The sequence below is a fragment of the Podarcis vaucheri genome (genome assembly GCF_965113315.1).
Source record: "Podarcis vaucheri genome assembly, chromosome: 3".
NCBI lineage: Eukaryota > Metazoa > Chordata > Lepidosauria > Squamata > Lacertidae > Podarcis > Podarcis vaucheri.
The window spans coordinates 98,237,252-98,260,879 of record NC_138761.1 but is presented as its reverse complement, the minus strand read 5'-3'; the positions used below and the strand labels follow the sequence as shown (position 1 = coordinate 98,260,879).

At 45.8% G+C, this 23,628-nt stretch overlaps 2 long non-coding RNA genes across 2 annotated transcripts in view; one reads left to right on the top strand and one right to left on the bottom strand.

Moving 5' to 3' along the window:
- Positions 1-23,628, bottom strand: part of LOC309528344 — a 1,081,412-nt gene that overhangs the window by 536,032 nt on the left and 521,752 nt on the right. The gene's annotated exons all lie outside the window — the stretch shown is intronic.
- LOC309528343 overlaps positions 1-23,628 on the top strand; it is a 414,681-nt gene that overhangs the window by 326,715 nt on the left and 64,338 nt on the right. The window lies entirely within an intron of this gene.

Sequence of the window (23,628 nt, the reverse complement as noted above, 5' to 3'; positions counted from 1 at the left end):
GTGTCTGTACTGGTCGGAAAACAAAATGGTTGAAAACCGTGAGCTCTCATTCTCTGCAATATTCTAGACTTGGGCTCTGTAGTTCCATCCTACTTTGGGGCCACAAGCAATAGCGTGTATATATATAAGTCCACATATAACACACACATACCTGTAGTTTAAGTAGTGTGCTTAAGACTGCAATCCTTACATAGGAGTAAGCCTCATCAAACACATTCAGACTTACTTCTGAGTACCCTTACATATAGCATTGCCCTGTAAATGTAAAATTGCTGTTGTGGGGCTGATAGTGAAAGGGTCTACACTTGCGGTATAATAGAAATGTAAGCATTTGTACCCGGTCTCAGTAATGTGTGCATGTTTTGTTGGAGTCCTTCAAAGCATCTCCCCCCACCCCACAGCCCAACCTTTCTTCCTTGCCATGAATAAAGGGGTAAATGATTAAATTTGCTTCACTGAATTGAACTTACACTGCTTCCTGCTGGGTGCTGGTTAGCGTTTACGGAACACCAACTGGAGACCAGCTGCTCTTTTTTATTCCGCTCTTGCATATCATTAGATTTCAGCAGCTACACGAGGGACACGGAGGAAATTTGGGCTTGGAAGGCTCCCTTTGCTCAGGGTTTCCAAGAAACATAGAAAAGAAAGGGTACCCACTCAGAGAGAAGCAGCACGGGATGTCCTGTTCCTGCCTCGCCTCGCCCCATCCCAGCAAACAGGAACAAAATGGGAACATCCTTTTTACCAATAAAATGAAATAAAATCTGGGGCCATATTAGGCAGTTCAAAGCTTGCTTCTCCATTATCAGGCTCTTCGCATCAAGATAGTCGGAGAGTCCCAATTACAGCAGCCAGCAGAGAGAGCCCCTTGGCCTTCAGGAGATCTTGTGAATGGGGCTGCACTCAGTTGTCCTTTGTGCAGCCTTGGACAGTTAATGCCTGCATTGTAGCCCTGCCTATTTACCGTCCTTGTTTGCAGAGTGTCTAGGTTTAAGAGAGGGGCAATCATCCCTAATCTTACCTTGAATGCTAGGATGACATTGGAGCCTTTTGAGTGTCCCAGGAGCCTATTTTCCTAACCAACCATCTGCAAGTGTCCCTATTTTCCAGGTCCCAGGTTTACAGAAGCTGTTCTGGTTTCTGATTTGATCCCAGAATGTCCTGCTTTTCCTTAAAAAGGTAAAGGTACCTCTGACCATTAGGTCCAGTCGCGCTCGACTCGCTTTATAGGCCAAGGGAGCCAGCGTACAGATTCCAGGTCATGTGGCCAGCATGACTAAGCTGCTTCTGGCAAACCAGAGCAGCACACGGAAACGGCGTTTACCTTCCCGCTGGAGCAGTACCTATTTATCTCCTTGCACTCTGACGTGTTTTCGAACTGCTAGGCTGGCAGGAACAGGGACCGAACAACAGGAGCTCACCCCGTCGTGGGGATTCAAACCGCCGGACTTCTGATCAGCAAGCCCTAGGCTCTGTGGTTTAGACCACAGGCCCACACACGTCCCTTTGCTTTTCATTAGGATGTCCCCATTTTCCTTGGAGAAATGTTGGAGGGTATGGAGTTATGTGACTCCTGAGCCAAAGAGATAAGTAATTATACAACCTTTAGAGGGTCCCCCTGTAGAGGGACATTTTTTATTGTTCAATATTTTATTTATGTTTAATATTTTTATTATATATGTTGGAAGCTGCCCAAAGTGGCTGAGGCAACCCAGTCTGATGGGTGGGGTAAAGAATAAAATTATTATTATAATAATTATGGAATAGGACGTCCCTATTTTCTTCAGAGAAATGTTGGAGAGTATGTGTTTACCTAGGTCTAGCACTGGTAAATTAACTTGTAACAGAATGCTGCTCTTTAAAGTGGCTTTCCATATTTGGCGCAGTTGCTAGAGTGTTAGCGTCGGACCTGGGAGACCAGGGTTCAAATCAGCACTCACTCACATGACCCTAGATGAGCTTGGCCCAGTCGCCATTTCAGCCTAACCTCACAGGGTTGTTGTGAGGATAAATGAATGGGTGGGGCTGGGCTGGACAGGGGAACTATATATGATACCTTGAGCTCCTGGCAGGGCAGGTGAGAAATAAATGTAATAGACAAGACAAATAACGGTAGTGTCATGATGCTATTGGGCAGTTTGATGTGATCACAAAAGCTGAACAAGTTGGCGGGCAGAGGGTGGATGCCATTACATCCGTGAGGGATGTCTTTGCAGCTGTGTCCTGTCCTGTCCTGTCCTGTGATTGCGCTGCCCTCTGCCTGCATCTCTCTCCATGCTATACCTTTAAGGCCACCACTGCTCTTTGTAACTTGCTCGTACGGACCTGGGCATTGACCTAGCCACAGAAGAGTTTGGATTTGATATCCCGCTTTATCACTACCTGAAGGAGTCTCAAAGCGGCTAACATTCTCCTTTCCCTTCCTTCCCTTTCCCCCCACAACAAACACTCTGTGAGGTGAGTGAGGCTGAGAGACCTCAGAGAAGTGTGACTAGCCCAAGGTCACCCAGCAGCTGCATGTGGAGGAGCGGAGACGCGAACCCGGTTCCCCAGATTACGAGTCTACCACTCTTAACCACTACACCACACTGGTGGTAGGAGAAACCTCATCTTGCACACAAAGTTTGGGGAAACTGTCTTTTTTAACTTCCAAAGAAATGCAATGCAACGTGTTTTACACTATTCTTTATTTTCAGTGTGTGTTAACTCACTAACTTTGTATAAAGGATCATTTGTATAAAGGAGTCAAGGTAAAAAGCTGTGTGCATAGCAAAGGCTCCCCCCCCCCCCCGGACTGGTGGGTGTTTTTGTGTGTGTGGATTGACAGAATCATTGTGTTTGTTGTGGACCATCCCCACATCATTCTGCTTTATTAGTCATTTGTTCTGGCTGAAAAAAAAGCTCTGGTAATAATAATCTTTTTTTAATGCTACATTGAATACAATCACCTGTCTCTCTTTAACTGCTGAACTAGGAGAGTGTCATGGTAGCCAAGAGAGTAAAAAGAGCTGTGAAGCTGGCAGCTGAATTTGAAGCCAGAAAAATCTTGATGTACAGAACAATCCAATTTGGGGGGCCAATTCTGCCTCTGAAAGTCAATAAGGAACGTTGAGTTCAGTGTTATCTAGAGTGACTGACTTTCCAGGGTTTCATGCAGGGAACATCCCCAGTCCTCACTGGAGATGTCAGATATTGAACCTGGAACCTTCTGCCTGCCAAACAGTTGCTCTGCCTCTGCACTATGGACTTTCCCAGCTGTAGTAACTGTACGCATCATGCCATCCTACACTTGTGTAGGCTAATGTTGTTTCCTGACCTCAAGCCGGGTACATTTTTGTTCGTGATTAACCAATGAACATGGAAAAAGAAGGCGGCCAAGGGGCGTTTTATATGCTCCTTGCCAAAGGAATTAATGGTCTAGCACACATTTGGGAAATGGGAGCCTGGATCAAGGCTATGGGGAGGAAGAGGAAAGGAACAAGTGCATGAAGGCGAAAGCCCTTCCAGCCCAGGATGCATGCCTTACAATGCTGCACTTATACACTAATGTTTGCGGTTTGTTTCTTTATCCCAGCTGCATCCTCAGAAATTCTCAGAGAGTTCAGCTATGGGGCACTCAGTCTGAAACAGCACAGATTCTGCCCCAGCCTGCTCTGCCAGGAATGGGCAATACATTGCCGAGGGGCTTGCAGAACAGCATATTGTGAAAGGCATTTGCTACATCTTGCTCAGATCCCTGGAATTGGGTGGCGATTTTTCCTCTGCAGTCTGACCCGTTGAAAGCTTTTTTCTTTTCACCTTTTCTCCTTGCTGATACACAGGGTGAAGCATAGGATTTCCTGAAAGCTGTTTCAAGGTAGCAGCTATTCTTTCTGCCTCAAGTATGTTTTATCTTTCCGACTCAGTATATTTTGTTATTATTTGAAGTGCAAAATGGGTGCTGTGGGCATGTTGGAACCCAACTTGACTGGTTGAGTTGTTAATTCTGTAGGCAACCCTGAGGAGCTGTAGTTCAGTGATAGATGGTTGGGGAGAGAGATGTTTTAACAGCATCCTTGCGAAACTCTAATTCCCAGGATTCTTTGTAGGAAGTCATGCCTGTTGGTGTGAAACTGTTCAATTGGCTTTAGGTAAAGGGACCCCTGACCATTAGGTCCAGTCGCAGACGACTCTGGGTTGCGGCACTCATCTCGCTTTATTGGCCGAGGGAGCTTCCGGGTCATGTGGCCAGCATAACTAAGCCACTTCTGGCGAACCAGAGCAGCGCATGGAAACGCCATTTACCTTCCCACCAGAGCGGTACCTATTTATCTACTTGCACTTGACATGCTTTCAAACTGCTAGGTTGGCAGGAGCAGGGGCCGAGCAACAGGAGCTCACCCCATCGCGGGGATTCAAACCGCCGACCTTCTGATCGGCAAGCCCTAGGGCTCTGTGGTTTAACCCACAGTACCACCGGCGTCCTGCTTGATTGGCTTTAAGTCTGTGCTAAAATAAATAAATACAATACAATACAATACAATACAATACAATACAATACAATACAATACAATACAATAATAAATTTATATGCTGCCATTCTGACTGGGTTACCCTAGTGACTTTGAGTGCCTTGCAAGAGATGAAAACACAATACAACATCAAACATTATATGACATCAAACAGTTTTCCCTTAAATTTCAACCAAAATAGAAGAGACCTTGGCTGTCATCACAAACTAGTATAGATATGCAATACACTGCTGAGCACTCTAATTGTAGCCTGCCAGTCATTTTACCATTGAACCCACTACTTGTTCAATAAATGAGCAACACAAGACACAACTAGCTTTTTCTGGTTCTTTCATAGCATCTGATGTGGCTGCACATGAAGCTCAAGGTGCAAAGGCAACCAGCACATCGCAGCAGCCAAGGCTGCACACTTTGTGCGAAGTCCTCATGCAAAGTCACATGGTCTTGCACTTTGTTGGCAGGCACCACTGTGCCCACCATCTGGCTGTCATGTCCTTTTCTGCGTTGAGAGCCGGAGCTGCATAGCATCTAACTCAATTTCAGTTGGTTCAGTCTGCACTGCAACATAGGGTAGGATGGGGCGACAAAACATGGCACCCTTCCTTCGAGATCTAGTTTCAAGTTGCCTTCATTTTCGTTATCGCTACTCTGGACCAAATGACTTTGTGGCTTGTACCCTCACACAATCCTGTCCTCATAACTCATGTAAGCTGTTTCATACTATGTATGCCACCTTGAGGTCATTGGAGGAAAGCTGGGGGTGTAAATGTTGTTGACATCCATCTGTCTCAAGAGACAGTGGAGTGTTTCTCTGGGGGTGAATTCAAATCACGGTGTTAGCAGCACTGAAGTGACCTCCTCAGGGCACCAGCCCTGGAGTGTGTGGAGGTCCTGGGCTGCCCAGATGACAAGACCCCCCTCTCAGCCTCACTGACGTGGTCCAAAGGAAAGCAGAGCAATACGTTTGGCACCAGCTTGGCTTCAAGAGTTGCCAAAAGGAGGCATGCAAGAGACTCCACTCCAGATTTGTGTAAGGTTTACTCCTTAACCTTTTCTTCTCCCAAAGATATCCCACAAGGCAGCAGAGGTTTAGGATTAGAGTTTTCCTTCAGTTAGATGGGTTACCTTTCTAGGTTAATGAACCCCATCTACCCCTCAGTTCCCTCTACAGCACATGCAGAAACCACCTTCTTGACTGTTGAACCCACTATTGGTCTCGCCAGCTCAATCCACCAGAGCCTGTCTTCACATGCAGGGAAAGTCGCTGCCTCACTGAGGTTTTGAGACCCATCGGTTACCCTCACCTGGTTTAGCCGGCCAATCAAAGCTGTTTCCTAGGGTGTGGCTCCTGTTGAATGCTGACAACTTCTAGGAGCCGCAGGTGAGAGCTGAGTGCAGGCTGGGGACCAAAAGTAGACAAACTACTCCAGAAGGAGCATATTTTCCCCACCCAAGGTACTTCCCCTCCCATAGCATCCCATAGGTAAAGGTAAAGGGACTCCTGACCATTAGGTCCAGTTGTGGACGACCCTGGGGTTACGGTGCTCATCTCACTTTATTGGTTGAGGGAGCCAGTGTACAGCTTCCGGGTCATGTGGCCAGCATGACTAAGCCGCTTCTGGTGAACCAGAGCAGCGCACGGAAATGCCGTTTACCTTCCAGCTGGAGCAGTACCTATTTATCTACTTGCACTTGACGTGCTTTCAAACTGCTTAGGTTGGCAGGAGCAGGGACAGAGCAACGGGAGCTCACCCCGCTGTGGGGATTCAAACCGCCGATCTTCTGATCGGCAAGTCCTAGGCTCTGTGGTTTAACCCACAGTGCCACCCACATCCCATAGCATCCCGTACACCCCAATAAAAGTAATAAATTTTTTAAAAGGGAATGGTGGACATTTGAGCCCTGGCCTTCCTGGTCCTAGTCTAACATGGTAACCACTGCATAACACTGACTCTCATGAACTAATGACTAAGCATTTTAAATGACAGTTTGTAAAGTAAGGAATGAATTTTCAGTCCTCTGAGGAATAGAGAGAACATATAGCAGCATGCCTTTCGTGTGGCTCCCAATTCAGTATAGACTGAGCTTTAGCATTCAGCTCGATGGGAAATAGTGTGCCTTATCTCTGTATTTCATCTGACACAGTCAGGGAATTTGTCCATACTTTTGGGAGTCCTCCCAGTCCTGCTGAAAATGAAAACCTGCCTGTGCTGAACAGCAAATAATGGGTTTTCAAACTAGCAATGAAATGAATTGAAAAAGGAGATATTCTTGGGCAAGAGCAGTCTCCAGATATATGCAAATTCTCTCTTTCCGTGCCGTGAATCCAAGTCAATCAAAATGTATACAGTCAGTAAAATATATTACCAATATGGTACATGAATGCCAGAAACAGAGGCCAATATTTCTATCCTGGTCCTCCCAGGTAATATCCTATGGTTATGCCTCTTCAGGGAAAAAAAAGAGTTATAAATCCAGCATTTCTGTGGTATACACATATTGTACCTGAGTCTGGGAAAGATAGGGATTTTTAAACATCATTGCATGTGACATAGTTAGCACCCTGTTGTTGCTATAGAAATGTAAGGTGTCGGTGATGATGTCAGCAACCTGCGGTGCAACCCTATGCGTGTTTAATCCTGACTATGTGCAACAGGACTTATTTCCAGGTATGTATGTGTGTAGGACTGTAGTCTTTGATTGACATGGGTTTACAGGCAGTTTCTGGTCCTGCACCTGGTGTGTAATAGGCAGGGGTGGAGACAACCTCCAGCCTAGGAGACAAATCCAGCCCTTGGTTGGTTCTCATCCCTCCAGCAGGTCCCCCAACCCCCTGGGCACTTTTGCTGGCTACAGGTGGATGGGATTCTCTTCTTCCTCAACTAACGGGGAGATGAAACAGATTGCAGGTGCAGGAGGTGGGTGGGAATCTGATCTGGACCAGGGAACAGGTTATGTGAGGGAATTCAAGGGATTGTGGCATGCAAGGCTACTATTTTTGCTCAGAATGGCCATTTTACACACCTGCTTTGCCACATTCATCCCATCCATTTGGGATGGGGGGGGAATATGTGTGAATGGTGAAAAAGGCACCCCCAATTTACTTCTTTGTGTACTTAAAGGTAATGATAAAGGGACCCCTGACCATTAGGTCCAGTCGTAGACGACTCTGGGGTTGCGGCACTCATCTCGCTTTATTGGCCGAGGGAGCCGGCATACAGCTTCCGGGTCATGTGGCCAGCAGGACTAAGCCGCTTCTGGCAAACCAGAGCAGCGCACGGAAACGCCGTTTACCTTCCCACCGGAGCGATACCTATTTATCTGCTTGCACTTTTGACGTGCTTTCGAACTGCTAGGTTGGCAGAAGGTGGGACCGAGCAACGGGAGCTCACCCCGTTGCGGGAATTCGAACTGCTGACCTTCTGATTGGCAAGTCCTAGGCTCTGTGGTTTAACCCACAGCGCCACCTGCGTCCCGACTCTTTGCATACTTATACTACAGCAATTCATTGTCAAAATCAGTGTAGATACGTTTGATTTCGTCAGATGTGTTCATAGAGTGTGGTGCATAGCTGTCAACTTACAGATTTGAAAATAAGGGACCAGCAGCCTTGAAAATAAGGGATCAGCAGCCAAAATAAGGGACCTGCAGTCTCACCTGTTCCAGGCACTCCAGTCTTCCTGTCCTCCTGCAGTCTGGTCAAACTCATGCTGGTAGCTTCAAGAACACTGCCCAACCAACTTTTTAACCAAAGGTTCAACTAAATAGAATCTGAATCACATGCACCGCAAGGCCTATGCAGCCTCAACTTAAGATGGCTCCCCGGCCTGGCTTTGCACTGCAAAGTTTGCAGTAGCACTACAACAAAATGGCGTCCAGCATTCAAAAAACCCCTCAGCTTGCATTAACTAGCCACACACACACACAGCCTCCCCCCCTCGCCACAAGATCGCCAGTCACCCACCATTTTAGTCAACCAGCTCCTTTCTTTCCCCCCATAAGTCAATCGAAGGAGCCTCCAAAACAAATTCAAAAGCCCCCCCCCACAAGATCTCCTTTCCTTTCCCCCCCACCATGTTCCCCCGCTCCAGACAGACCTTTTCGCCGGCAAGGGTGAGTGGGCCATCGATGATGTATCCATCCGATTCTGATCCGAGCACTCAGCACAGGTATGTTCAACTTTTGAGCCCCTCTGAGCCAAAGGCAGAAAGCCCAGCCAGCAGCCTAACGAAGCCTCAAGGAAAACCACCGTCACCTCTCCGCTGGGAAGCGCTGAGCAAAGGCGAGTCCCCAGGCAACGCAGCCGATTTGATCAGCACAAGGCATGCAAGCTCCACCTCCCAGTCATTCTTAGACTTCTTATTGGGTGAGCAACACAGCCAAGCAACACAGTTGGAGCCTCCCTCCTCCCTGGCCGGCAGGGAGGGAGGGAGAGGAGCTGCTTCCTTTGAAATTTAAGGGACATCATTTAAGGGACATCATTTAAGGGACATTTAAGGGACATCCATCAATAAGGGACAGCAGCGGGACATGGCACTGGAATAAGGGACTGTCCCTTCAAATAAAGGACTCTTGACAGCTATGGTGTGGTGTTACATTTACTCAGAAGTAAATTCTGTTGCCTTCAGCCAGGTTTGTTCTCCAGTGAGTGTGCTGCAGCCTTTGGCATTTTGGTACCTGTCTCTCTAGCAGCCCACTCCTTCAATATATGTTTACCTCTCTTTGCTGGACCTACCAGTTTCCTGGATCTGGTGAAGATAGCAGGGATTCTAAGTAGGGCAATTGCAGCAAATGAACCAATCAATTCTTTATAAGGATAGACTCGTTTAAGGGCTGAACATGAGACAAGGACTTAAGGCTACAGGCAGTTTTAATGTGTGTTTTAGACAGGGCAATTTGAGGATCAGGAACCTATTACCAAATGTTTGGTAGTAATAGCCCTCTCTGTGAGCAGAGTTTTTCATCATGCAGAGCAGAGTCTGAATCCAAACTCCTACCCAGAGTATCAGCGGCGTAGCGTGAGTTGTCAGCACCCGGGGCAACGCAAGTAATTTGCGCCCCCTAACCCGGGGCAAGGCAAGTAATTTGCGCCCCCCAACCCCTAACCTGCGAGTTGGCGCTGCCGCGCAAACAACGCTGCTTGCCCGGAGGAGGATGGAGGCAGAAGCAGCCGCCGCCTGTGGCTGGGCCGAGGGGATGGCGGCGACGGCAGGGTGCAGAGGCTGCCCGTGCCCGGCCAGGCGTCGGTGGCGGCGTCGGCGCTGCTGCAGCGGCTGCTCCTCCTGCGAGCAGTGAGCGGAGTGCAGCCACAGCGACGGCGGGGGGCGCGCGCGCTAGGGCGCAAGGCTGGCGGTGGCGGTGGCGGCGGGGAGCCCGGCGGAGGAAGGAACTTGTCCCTTCCCTCTGGACTCGCGCCCCCCCAGATGTTGCGCCCAGTGCGGCCGGCACCCCTGGCACCCCCCACGCTACGCCACTGCAGAGTATATATATTTAACTAACTTTTTTAAAAAATATTTTTATTGATTTTTCCATGTATACTTCTTCTAACCATTTATCTTTAACAATTTTTCATATTTCCACTCTCCTCCCCTGGACTTCCCTCATACTCCCATTTTGTTTTATTTCCATATTATTCACCCTGCATATTGTTTCCCCAAATTTTCCCCAGTACATATAGTCTGTGATTGTTTACTCCAACTCTGTCAATGAGTCCATTTCTTTATGTTGTCTCTTCATATATATTGTATATATTTAACTAACTTAAGCCCATGAAGCAGACACAGGCTGCGACCCTGCATTCACTTTCCAAGGAGCAAGCCCCTTTGAACTCCATGGGAGTTACTTCGGAACAGACCTGCATAGGATAGGATTGCACTAGAAATAAAATGTTTATATTAAAAATGAAAGAGGTTTGCACAGAAACTTGGATCAGAGCAGATGGCGTGCAGTTCATCCTCCAATCAGATTTGCTAGAATTTCACGGCATTATCTGCCTCGCAGAATACAACCCAGCCTTAACGAGCGCTTTCCATTTTGCTTCTGCTTTGATTGACTTGCAGCTTCTTGTGCAGGGGGGGCGGGAATGAAAAATTAGATTGGCTCTATGCTGACTTATAAAAAATCATTAGTAACCAGGTCTTGTAAGTAGGAACTGGGCTTGGACCATGCTGATACAACACAATCAGTTTTTCTGTGCATAAAAGCTGCTGTAGCACAACAGAGTAAAAATGAAATTTTGGGCCTTACTAGGCTTGTCATGTTGCTGTGTTGTCATCACGCCTTGATAGAGCATCAGGGAAAACCCCCAGTTTTAACGAGTCACTGAATAGCCTATTGGCCCCAGCTCTTTTCAGGTTTAATGACAAGAGGAAGCAAGAGAAGAGGAGCTTTATGATCAGTTTCTTTCAGCTAAACAGTATTATTGTTTTTATGCATAGTTTTAGTACAGCCATTAAGTACTTTGCATAGTTTGGATTTTTCACACATCTACAGGTTTGTGCCCAAACCATTTAGGAGAATGACTAGGGATGAAGAAATCCGCTTTATTCTTCTTCTGAAGAAAAGGTTCGAAGGAGCTGCTTTTTGCATTCCTCAAACCTTGCCTGTCTGTCCTGTGACTATATTTTCCTCAGATGTTTGTCTAAGAGAGGAGAGACCCACTTGAATCATTTGGCAAGTTTTTGTCAAGCTTTAAAAATGGTCTGCTAATGAAGCATGGGGGCCTCTCTGTGGCCCACAACAGGCTTCTTACCTTACCCCACAAGTTAACTCACCATTGCTCATCCATTGCTCACAATTGCTCAGATCCCACAGAGCTTAATAAGACAAACAAGCTATACAGGTAGATGCATTCTTCCCCAGGTTAACTCTTTGTCTTTACAGCTAATCAGTAGACAGTCAACACAGCTTTCTCCCTTTCTTCCTCTGTACCAGTGTGATTAAGCTGTGGCCCTCAAGATGCCCACGGACTACAATGCCCATCAGCCCCTGCCCAATATCCGTAGTAGCTGGGGCTGATGGGAGTTGGAGTCCAAGAGCATCCAGAGGGCTACAGATTTCCCACCATTACTCTATGTCAATATCACTTGCACGACCTTCTCGTTACCACTTCTGTGCTGGTGGTTTTTATCTATTCTGTTTTTAATTGCTTATTGCTTGTATTTTTTTTTGTAAATATAGAAAATGTGGCTGATAAATTATACTGTTCACTGCCCAGAGAATGATAGTTCTTGGAGGGTAAACAAATGTTTATAGCAACAGAAGACAAAATTAACTCATCATTTATGAACAATATGAGGAATGGAAAATCTGTACGCATTTTATGCAATATGGTGCAGTTTGATTTCCCACCCCCGTCGTATCGATCAACATTTTGATTCAACACAGCTACACAGACAGACGTGGTTTTCAAGATAGGAGATCCTTAAGAGACTTGACTTCAGAGCTATCTTGATGGTCACCTGTCTTTTCGTTCCAGTGGTATTGCCTTTGTGAGAACCAAGACATTGCGGGGGCAGCATAAGCGTACAGCTACTATGTTATGTTACTATGTAGAATCTCTTTGCTTTGCACAATAATCAAAGAATCTTTTTGAGGTTTCATGGTCCTTTGAACATACAGCTTACGTGTTGCCTTTCCTGCTGTGTTATGAAATCCCAAATAAATTTTTAAAAAACGAACCCACATATATTACATCTCCATCCCACTTTTCTTCCATCACCAAACCCCAAGGTAGAATAGATGTTCTTCCCAGGAGGTCTCCCATCCTGACATTGACTGGATGCAGACCTGCATACTTTCAGCAAGGTGGCTGACTTCAAATCATGCTCTGCACACACTCTCTCTCTCTCACAAACATGTGTGTGTGTGTGTGTGTGCGCGCGCGCACGCCAAAAAGTGTCCATATGCCCATTAATAATCTTCCAAACACAGGCAAAGTAGAAATAGGCTAGTTGTACCATGAAGCAGTTCTGCTATTCAAATGTTATTCTGCTTTTGCCCATTAGCAGATGATCTTTGGCAGCAGAAAGTGAACCAGAAGTGACTCATCAGGAGGTGAGAATAGCAGCAAACCTCTTCTAAAGTGGACTCAGAAAATACTTTGGGTTAGGCTGACTAGGAAATGCTCCCGAGGAGAGTCATTCTTTCTCATCTCCATCTCAGATGATGAGAACTGCAGTTTTAAGTCTCCCAGTGCCGATTTGCAGCTGTGGGTGCCATGTGCAGATGGAGAATTGAGCATGTCAACGGGGCAAGATGAATCCAGCCAGATCAGCTCGTGCCACAGTGAGGATTCTTGATGGACTATGGATGTTCCTCCAATTAGACATTCAGTGGGGACAGATCAAGGTTCTCAGTGATTAATGACAGTGATATCAGGTCAGCATGCGCAAAGCCACTTTAGCTCATGGCAAGATGACTGGAAATCAGGATGGGCTGCCTGAAAACCATGGCAGGTTGGAGTCTGGTTTCCACTCTCATCATGTGGTTTTTAAAACTTTACTGTGCTGCCACAGTTCCAAAGAACCAATATCAAGACTTGGACCGAGCAATCTCTTGAAAGCTGGGGAAAAGATCCAGAGCCCATTATGGATGAACTATCTCTTCCTAAAGACTCTGGGCTAATGCTGGCCAGAGCAGAATGCAGGCATAGCTTTATCCATCTTCTCCTTATTGGAACAGGCAACAGCCTTTAAATAATACCCACCATATTGAGAACAAAAAAGGCACTGATGGGTTAATTGGGAGGAGGCCGAGCAGCTTTCCTGGCTTGCAAGGTTGGTTTCAGTTTTCCGTTGCTTGTTTGCTTCTTTTGCAGTCAGTAATGACTGATCATCTTAAGTAAAGGAAGCTTTTCAGACCTTATATCGGTGTCTATCTTCCTTGGCATAAGACAACTAACTTGCTCTGTAGCCTCCAGGGGCAGATTGAGGGCTGTCTGAGTGGTGTGCATGCACTGAGTGCTGAGCTCAGGGGGCACCATCTCAAAGCCCGGTAAGAGCTGCTGGGGTTTGGGTGCCTCCTTACCTGCCTTTTGGCCTTGTAAGGGGGGCCATAATACCCAGGTCTGCCACTGCAGTCCCCCTTTCCTGTGCTTAGCCTTCTCCTATGAATTATCCCTCCCATCGGTTTCCATGTAGGAGAAAGTAACTAGGTAAAGGTAAAGGGACCCCTGACCATTAGGTCCAGTCGTGGCTGACTCTGGGGTTGCGGCGCTCATCTCGCTTTATTGGCTGAGGGAGCTGGCATACAGTTTCCAGGTCATGTGGCCATCATGACTAAGCCACTTCTGGTGACCCAGAGCAGCACACGCCGTTTACCTTCCCGCCGGAGCGGTACCTATTTATCTACTTGCACTTTGACGTGCTTTCGAACTGCTAGGTTGGTAGGAGCTGGGACCAAGCAACGGGAGCTCACCCCGTCGTGGGGATTCGAACTGCCGACCTTCTGATTGGCAAGTCCTAGGCTCTGTAGTTTAACCTACAGCGCCACCCACGTCCCTAGAAAGTAACTACACTGACACAAAAACCCCTTTCTTCCTTTCTTGGGGACTTGTCAAAGGAACAGGAGGGCTTTGGATCCTGTCTTTCTACACCCTGACTCTCTCACACACATACCAGCCTGTTCCTTTTAATCCCCCGACTAAGCTGCCAACAGTAAAGGGACGATGGCAGCAGAGGTTGCCACTAGGGCAGCAGGATGTTGGCTTTCCCAGTTCAGGAAAGCTGGAGCATGGAACTAATGGTAGATGTTGCTTCAGCAATGAAACAATTCAGGCTGGGAAGTAATGCAGCAAGCATGGATCCATGCAGGTGCTTCCAGGATCTTTCCCCTTCTCTTCACAGGCAGCCTGCTGGGCCTGCTGGTGGTGGCTCCTTCCTGTTTGCTCCACCATCTTCTCTGCACCTGTGGTTCCAGGGGATATGCAGGATAGTCTGAGAGCCAGCCAGGAACCCAACCAGCTGGTGTGAGGAGCTCCAGTCCTGGGACATGGACTTCCAGGTCCTATGGCTCTTTGAGGCCATTGGCAGTGTGTAGGTTCTGTGGAGGTTCCAGCTCCCCATCTAATGAGACCTCAGGTTCAAGGTCTCAGCAGGGCTGGATCCTGACATCTGGCAGTCCCACGGTGTTGCACCTGTGTTGATCTCCGCAGCAGCATCTTAGCAAGAGGGAGACCACAAGCTTACTGAGCAGAGGTAGTGGCCTTCAGCATAAGACAACACTTCTTTAAAAGCTGTTACTTTTGCAGGAAGGCAGCCAACCTATCTCTCCCTAATAACGTATAGGGAATATATCAACATATCAGTTAGCTGCAGCAGTCAATGGCTTCTGTTGCAACAAAAAAACAACTTTTTCTGATTTAGTGCAGGCTGATCTTTAAAAAAATATATACAAGACACATAAAAAATATGTTGTTACCGGCTAAGCACGCTATAACTTTTTACATGGTTTCCTTTGGCTTTGCAATTCAAATGATCAGCTGCTGTAAATCAAGGGCCCAGCCCTTTCAAAGTGTGCCTCTGCCTTTGCAAAAATGGCATGGCAAAGGTCCAGATTTATTATCTCATTTATTTCCATATACAATGAGCTCAGTTTGCAAGTAAATTTCTAAACTTCCAGCTGCATAAACTCTGTCTGTGCTTTCATAGTCACACTGGATTCCTTCCATCTCATGCATCACTCCCTGTAATAAATATCATGTGGGCCAAATCCTGTGCAGGAACGCAATCCAGGGCAAGCTGTAGCCATTGGTGGGTTTCCATTAGTGTGCCTGGTACGATAACACAGGTGTAATGAGGGAATTAGTTGGCCGGTGGAACATTTATTACTGCTTTATGTGATGTGCAGGATGGAAAGCAGTCAGCTTGAATTTTAAGAACTTAGGCTGCATATATGAGGCATGCTGAAAGAAAACAAAATACTTGAGAGTGGGGAAGAAGAAGAAGAGTTTGGATTTGATATCCCGCTTTATCACTACCCGAAGGAGTCTCAAAGCAGCTAACATTCTCCTTTCCCTTCCTCCCCCACAACAAACACTCTGTGAGGTGAGTGAGGTTGAGAGACTTCAAAGAAGTGTGACTGGCCCAAGGTCACCCAGCAGCTGCATGTGGAGGAGCGGAGACACGAACCCGGTTCACCAGATTACAAGACTACTGCTCTTAACCACTACACCACACTGGGAGACATGCAACGATTGGAGTCAATTCACATTTTTATAGTTGTCATATCATGATCTGAGGCTTAAGGGACGAGGCGTGAAGGATTCAGAAACATCCCATCTTAAGAACAGAGATATTTTATTTAAACTTGACCATGCCCACAAACAAATGGGCCACTAAGAAAAAAACGACAGCATTCCAGAATCCATTGATTGTGACATTTCAGACTGCTGCTTACAAAATATGAGTACAGATTACCAAGCATTATGCTTCATGCACAATCCTGAAAAGGGGATAACTGCTCTCTTCTTTTTTTCATGATGCCTCTGTATTGTAATGTGCACAGAAATACCCTTCAGTGACCAGGAAAGCCAGTGTGATGGAGTCATTAGAGTGTTTAACTAGGACCCAGGAGACCAGGGTTCAAATCCCTACTGGGTCATAAAGTTCACTGGATGACCTTCGGCCAGTCATTGCCTCTCAACCTAAGCTGTCTCAAATGATTGTTGTGGGACTTAAATGATGAGGGGGACAATCCTATACACACCCCATAGAGCTCCTTGGGGAAAAGGTGGCTATATAAATGCAATCAATCAATGGGGTATTTTACAATACTTTCAAGGCTACTGAAATTTAGTAAGGTAAAAAAAAACAACCCCATTCCATGCTGGCCTCTGAGTAAGCTGTCCTGATTGGGAAGCTTCGTTGGTCCAATTCAGAAAAAGCTGAAAAGGAGAGGATATGGATGGAGAAGACCCTGAGTGAGAACCTTTTGCTGAACCTCCCTGGTTCAGTTCAGCCTCGGGCAAACTTCAAAGTGAAGAGTAGATGGGACAATGACGTGGTCTTCAAGAACTGTGGAAAGGGAGTCGATGAGATGAAAAAAGACTTGTCAGTGACACACTGCGGTCTGAATTTCACAAAAAGTTCATAGAGAAATACATCAAGTACTGTAATACTTTTCCTCCCCCCCCCCTTTTGAATGTGCTGTGTCACTGATGGACTGAATGGAGCAAGCTTTTTCCTTCCTTCTGAAAAATGTGGTTAAAATGAAAATCTGGCAACGAGTAGCAGTTCTCCAAGTCACAGCTACCTCCTTAACATAAAATGACCCTGCCTCTGGAATACTTCCTTGTTTACTTGTTTTAGCTTGGAGCGTTAATTTCCCAGAAATATTTCGTTTTGTTGCTATGAAATTACTTGTACAGTGGTACCTCGGGTTAAGAACTTAATTCATTCTGGAGGTCTGTTCTTAACCTGAAACTGTTCTTAACCTGAAGCACCACTTTAGCTAGTGTGGCCTCCTGCTGCCGCCGCGCTGCCGCTGCACAATTTCTGTTCTCATCCCGAAGCAAAGTTCTTAACCCGAGGTAATATTTCTGGGTTAGCGGAGTCTGTAACCTGAAGCGTATGTAACCCGAGGTACCACTGTAATGGCCTTTCTGTAAATGTTTTGAAAATGGTGTACAATAAATGCTTCTCTCTAAAAAGAAAAAAGGTGGGGGTCATTCTCTGTAGTCTGACCGTCACCTGCAGCACCTGATCCTCAAAGGTATGCCTGACACTGAGATGTAGAATGCATGGCCAAGCGTCTCAATAACATTTGTCCAAACTTAGTATAGGGAAAGCAGTAATATTTAATTCCCATGCAAAGGAACCAAGAGATGCTGGCCAGGGAGAAGTGAGGACAGGAAACAGAATGAAATGTGCCAGCTCTCTCCCCACACCCCACTCCGTCTGACAGATTACTCTAAAATGAGCTAGTGCAGACACATGCTTAGTTCATAGGCCCATCAAAACTCAATAGTCCAGCGCACTCAAACATGACTATAAATCTGCGCGTGAAGGTTGTTAAAGCTGAGGTCTCCCCATCCCATCACGTAAATGTCTGTGTTAATGTTAGTCGCCAGCTGTGACCCTTTAGCTGATAACACCATGTTGTCATCACAGAAGAATAATTAATAAAAGCGAAACAAATAAAGCCTATTCTCTTGCAAAGTGCCTGTAAAGATTCGGTTCAGCCAATTTTCAAATTTCCCTGTGAACATCCATTTGGAGCGCATTCCAAATTTCATTGCAAATGAATTCAGAGATTTGGTTTCATTGGGGTTTTTTGTTTGTTTTTGTTTTAACTGCATTCAGTATCTAACCAAGTTATCAAGCGTATCATTATTTTCCACCCCAAAAAGCCCCATTACAAGCTTCAGTTTAGAGGTTTGTGGATTACAAGTTGGAATTAATATACATGTATAACGACTCATTAGGACGTGGGTGGCACTGTGGGTTAAACCACAGAGCCTAGGACTTGCCGATCAGAAGGTCAGCAGTTTGAATCCCCATGACGGGGGGAGCTCCCGTTGCTCGGTCCCTGCTCCTGCCAACCTAGCAGTTTGAAAGCACATCAAAGTGCAAGTAGATAAATAGGTACCGCTCCAGCGGAAAGGTAAACAGCATTTCCGTGTGCTGCTCTGGTTCGCCAGAAGCAGCTTAGTCATGCTGGCCACATGACCCAGAAGCTGTACACCGGCTCCCTCGGCCAATAAAGCGAGATGAGCACCACAACCTGAGAGTCGGTCATGACTGGACCTAATGGTCAGGGGTCCCTTTACCTTTACCTTATAACAACTCATTAATGTTTGGATTCATTCCTGTAAGGCACACCTAGTATCTTGTGTCAAGCGGAAGATTGGAAAAGGCAGTGGAAGAAGCACCTCTTTGCTTGCCTGCCTGAGCCCTGGCTATTCTGGATGAGCCCCCTTCATTTAACTAGCATGAAGGCACCATTGCCAGCCACTCTTGGGCTGCTTGAGCACTTGCTTGGTCAGGCATTCCGCAGCAAGGCATTCCACACCCTTTTGGGATGTGGAGCTCCCACTTTGAATCTACCCCACAAGAGGAGGTGGGCGGCAGCCGCCATCAAGCCAAGCACTCCTTGGCTGTCAGCATCTGACTAGGCTGGGTGGCAGCTGAAACACCAGACTGGGCAATAGCCATTCACCGATACAGTAGAGGCCTTTAAATGGGCCTCCTCTCAAGCCTTGCCCAGTCAAGTCTCGCTAGAAAACGCAAAGTCTCATGAGATTTAGCAGTGTCTTGTGGGGCTTAGCAAACAAAGCTCCACAGTATTTGAGGCAACCCCCCTGCACAAGGGTGGGGGAAGTGGATCTGGTCAGACTCCTCATGGGCCAAGTTTGACAGGGGGTTGGAGGAACCCACCTGTCAATCACCTGGTGTCGCAGTGACATATCTTACAGTAAGTAGTGGCTGTTAGTGAGGCAGGGTGTGATGCTGTCAAGGGATGGCAGTGCTGCCAATATCAGGGAGCTCTCTAACAGTTGGCATAATTATCTGGAATAGTCCTGATATTATCTTGTGGATACCTCTCTCTCTCAAATCTAACCTAGTAGCCAAACAGTTAAATATACTGTGCTATCTGATTTCATTTTCTCCCTCTTCGTTTGCACAAACAGAGAAAAATGTTTCATTGCTTGCATTTCTCAGAACACAGCCTCCTGTATATTTCATAAAGTCTCGGTAGAATAGGTTAAAGATAGAACTGCATAATTAAATTTTTAATTTTGACAAACACCCTGGGTGTCTGCATCATGCCTTGTGGCAGTTATGTTAACCTCTTGCCAGCTTGACAATAAAATTATATAATATAGCATAGCAGGCAATTTGTGATCCCAAACTCAATTATATTGGCATGTTTTTGCTTTAGCAGACAGCACTTGGTGTAAAAGAAGTTGTTTATGGAGGCAGACTATGGGAGCTTCCACATATTGACAATTTTCTCTCATTCCTGTCTTTTGCTGAGAATCCAGATGACATTCCTCCCAAACCATTACATTCCTGCTTCCCAATTCTAAAACAAACAAAATGCATCACTCTGTCTCTTTAATTGCTGATTTAATTGTATTTTTGGTGTTTTCACTGCAGATGTTCTATGATATCTGAATTGAATTACTTTACTGAATTTGGAGGTATGGTTTGTGATATGTTTGTTGATGGTGTGTAATACAGTGGTACCTCGGGTTACATACGCTTTCAGGTTACAGACTCCGCTAACCCAGAAATAGTCCTTCAGGTTAAGAACTTTGCTTCAGGATGAGAACAGAAATTGTGCTCCGGCGGCATGGCGGCAGCAGGAGGCCCCATTAGCTAAAGTGGTGCTTCTGGTTAAGAACAGTTTCAGGTTAAGAACGGACCTCCGGAATGAATTAAGTACTTAACCTGAGGTACCACTGTACTACCTCTGTCCATTTTCTGAGCACCTTCCCACCATTACAATAGTACCTTGGAAGTTGAACAGAATCCGTTCTGGAAGTCCGTTTGACTTCCAAAACATTTGAAAAACAAATTACAGCTTCTGATTGGCTGCAGAAAGCTTCTGCAGCCAACCCGAAGCCGTGGAAACCCTGTCAGACGCTTGGGTTCCTAAAGAACGTTCGCAAACCGGAACAATCACTTCCAGGTTTGTGGCAACATCTGAGTTCCAGGGTGTTCGGGGTCCAAGGTACCTGTTTTATAATGCAGCCTTTGGCTAGAAGTAAAACTGTAGGAATCCTACTACAGCTAAAGGCCAAAATAAGACGAAGTTAACATAGGGTCTGACAATTTCACCTTTTTTCCTTTTCTTACATCGAAACTGTAGCAAAACTAGCTGCAACAGTGACAGAGGGGAAATCTTGTCAATGTTACTTCTTTGTTACAAAATATACCCTGTTTTTGATGAAAACTGAAGATGTAGCAGATCGTCTTTCCTTCACCCCTTCATCCACTCTGACTTGAGTTTCAAGGATTGAAAGATGGGAAATGGACAAACCAGCCACTTTGATGCCATAGGAGCTTTTCCTGGGAATGGAGAGAGAGGGGGGATTTCCTTCCGCAATTTTAGTTCATGATATCATATATCTTCCCTTGCAGTGAGAAAATTCCTCCCCGCACCCAACACACACACACACACACACACACACACACACACACACACACACCTCCAGTCTCCAGACCAGAAATCAAGTAGCTTTATTGCAGTCCAATGACACATTCCTGCCAGGAAAAAGCACTGAAGGAGGCAGCAGGGGAGGCTGTGGCTTGGTAATGGGTGTGGCCTGCAGAAAGTCTTGAGGGCCAGAGAGAGAGGCATGGAGGGTCATATTTTATTCCTGCAGCTGAGGTTCCCCTTCTCTGCTTTTACAGAGAAAAAAAGAGTGACTTGTTCAGCTTCCCCGATTGTTGCAATGGTGCCTGCAGGTGCTTTAGTTAAACGGACTGGTGTGGGTAGCCAAAGTCTCCCCAGCATAGCGTTTCCCTTCTGAAAAAGAAATTTATGTGGGAACTTCATTTTGGGCAGTTATCATTGGAACAGGCTAGTGCTTGTATGCTACAGTAAGTTCACAACTTGCACTGATTTTACTTAGGTGATCACAGCTTTCTACAAAACACCAATAGATAGATAGATACTGTAGATAGATAGATAGATAGATAGATAGATAGATAGATGATAGATAGATAGATAGATAGATAGATAGATAGATAGATAGACAGGATACCCTTGTGCAGTGGTCCCAGAGGACTGACTTAAGAGCTTTTTCTGCAAAAGGTTTTCCCACTGGGCCTTCATAAGATCTCATGGGGTCTTTGTGAGATCAAAGGCCATCCAAGATCTTGTGAACACCTCGAAAGTGGTAGGAATGCCCTTTGCTTCTAGAAACCATTTTTAACCCCTCCGTCTTGCTTACAAGCCACTGTGAGGGTTGTGAAGTATCTCAAACGGCCCCGAATCTCACAAGATCTTAGACAATGGGGGCGGTTCTGGGGAATCATTCTGACTTTATGTGATTTTGAATTTACATGCAACTCCTGGGAATGTAACCTTTGCATAAATTGTGTTCATATTGTATTAATAAACGTGGCATTTTTTTGGTGTCAGAGAACTTTTGTTATTGGCCAGTACAGAAGTCTGGGGAAACATGTAGTATGCAAACCAGTGTTTACTGTGAGGGAGAGGCCAAGATCTGCTCACTTCAGGAGCTGTGTGTGTGTGGTCCATTCTAACCATGACCAAGAGGTCAGCATGTTAAGCTTACTGATAAAGACTTGTGCTTGTGCGTACTCATGTACATTCCTCCTCCATCATTCTATTACCAAGTATCCCAATGACTTTTTATATGTTGATATTCTTTATTGTGGGGTGTTCGTTGTTGTTGTTTTAAAAAATCTTGTTTCTTGTAAGCAGCCTTAGTGGGTTTTGTATCCTGAAAGTTATGAAAGGTATGGCATGAAAAGAATTCAAACAAAGCAAGATGGTCCTCTCTTCATTCACTTAATTAACCATTATGCAGTTTTATTATCCAATGCATACTACTTATTCACTTGTGTTTATTGAGTCACCAAAGATCTGTGAACATAAATGCACCCCTCTCTTTTTCAGAATTGTGCACCCAAACTCTCATTCCTTGGAGGTTTTTAAGCAGTGCTTGGATGGTCATCTGTCATGGATGCTTTAGCTGAGATTCCTGAATTGCAGGGGGTTAGACTAGATGACCCTTGGGGTCCCTTCCAACTGTACAATTCTATGAATGCCTGTAGCATTCTTATTAACATTGCTGCAACATTGGAGTTACATACTGTTTGATGATGGACCTGAAGTTGGTTGTGTTAGTACTGTATAGTCAGTCCTAGTTAAGTATGCATGTGCTGGTGCAAAAAAAAAAAGAAAAGAAAAAAGAAAAAAAAGAAAAAAAGAAAAAAAGAAATGAAGAGAGCTTTAAGATGAGGCCATAAATCTTAATTTTCCAAAGTGTCATTATGCCCTAACCCTATATGGCTTGTAAATACAAGCACTTTGGCATTCATAACACTCAAAGCACCTCTGAGTCTCTCTTGGGCTATTTGCAGAAATGTGTGAACACTGTTCATGCAGAACGAAAAGGAAGAAAGTTTAGATTGAGTGTCTATTTTACATTTTAATCACAAATGTGGGGCAGTCCAGATTTACACCAGAGGTGGGGCTTGGGACATTGCGCTGCCATTGACAGGACTCACCCTCTCCTGTTTCACCAGAGTTTGGCTATGGTGTGGGTAATCTTATGTTTCCGTTACCATATTATAAAGCATCCCAACTTGCTTTTGATGCTTCACCCCTCCCCCTCGCTCACCAAGGAGAATGATGGGTTAAGGAAACGGAGAACAAAACAAGTATTAATGGGATGCATTTCGTTGAAAGGGGGTAGTGATAAGATATGAATAGAGGTAAGTACTTGGTATTAGTTGACGACAATTGGATTGTGTAATGAAGACAAACACGAAAGCGAGTTTTAATACTTCACTCCTAAAGTCTACCAACAAACAGTCCCTGGGGCATGAGAAACGCCTACAGTGTTGCTTTCAAACGGGCGCCACTGACATTTACCTATCAAAAGCGCGCGGCCGCTAGTCTGTTCCGCCTGCTATTTCTTTTTGCAAGGCAGACGCGAAAGGCACCAATATAGCTCGACTTTGGGATCTGGTAGGATGGGAGGTCCGGGGAGGGGGGTTGGGAAAGAGGAAGGAAATCAAACAATATGCAATCCGGAGGATGTATATAATAATTGTTTGTCTCGCCAAAATGAGATGAAATGAAAGGCGAGCCTCCCTTCCAGAAGCTCGCGGTACTCAAGCGCCACCTACAGCTGCTGCGCGAAAAGCAAAACCCCGAAGCAGGAGGCGATGCCCCGAGGACGCGCTTCGATTCCTACAAGCCATGAGCTCACCCGGCGATGTGGGAATCATCTCTCACCAGATTCACCTTGGCGGATTCTGGTAAATAAAATAATCACCGTAAATGCTCTGCAAAGGCGTCCGGGCTCTAGGAAACCGAAGGAGAGGAGAGGGTGAAATCATTAATCCAACTCAGCTTTAATGATCCATCTACGAGCCAGTCGCTGGCTGTCTCCCCCTCCCCACGAAGCTGCAAG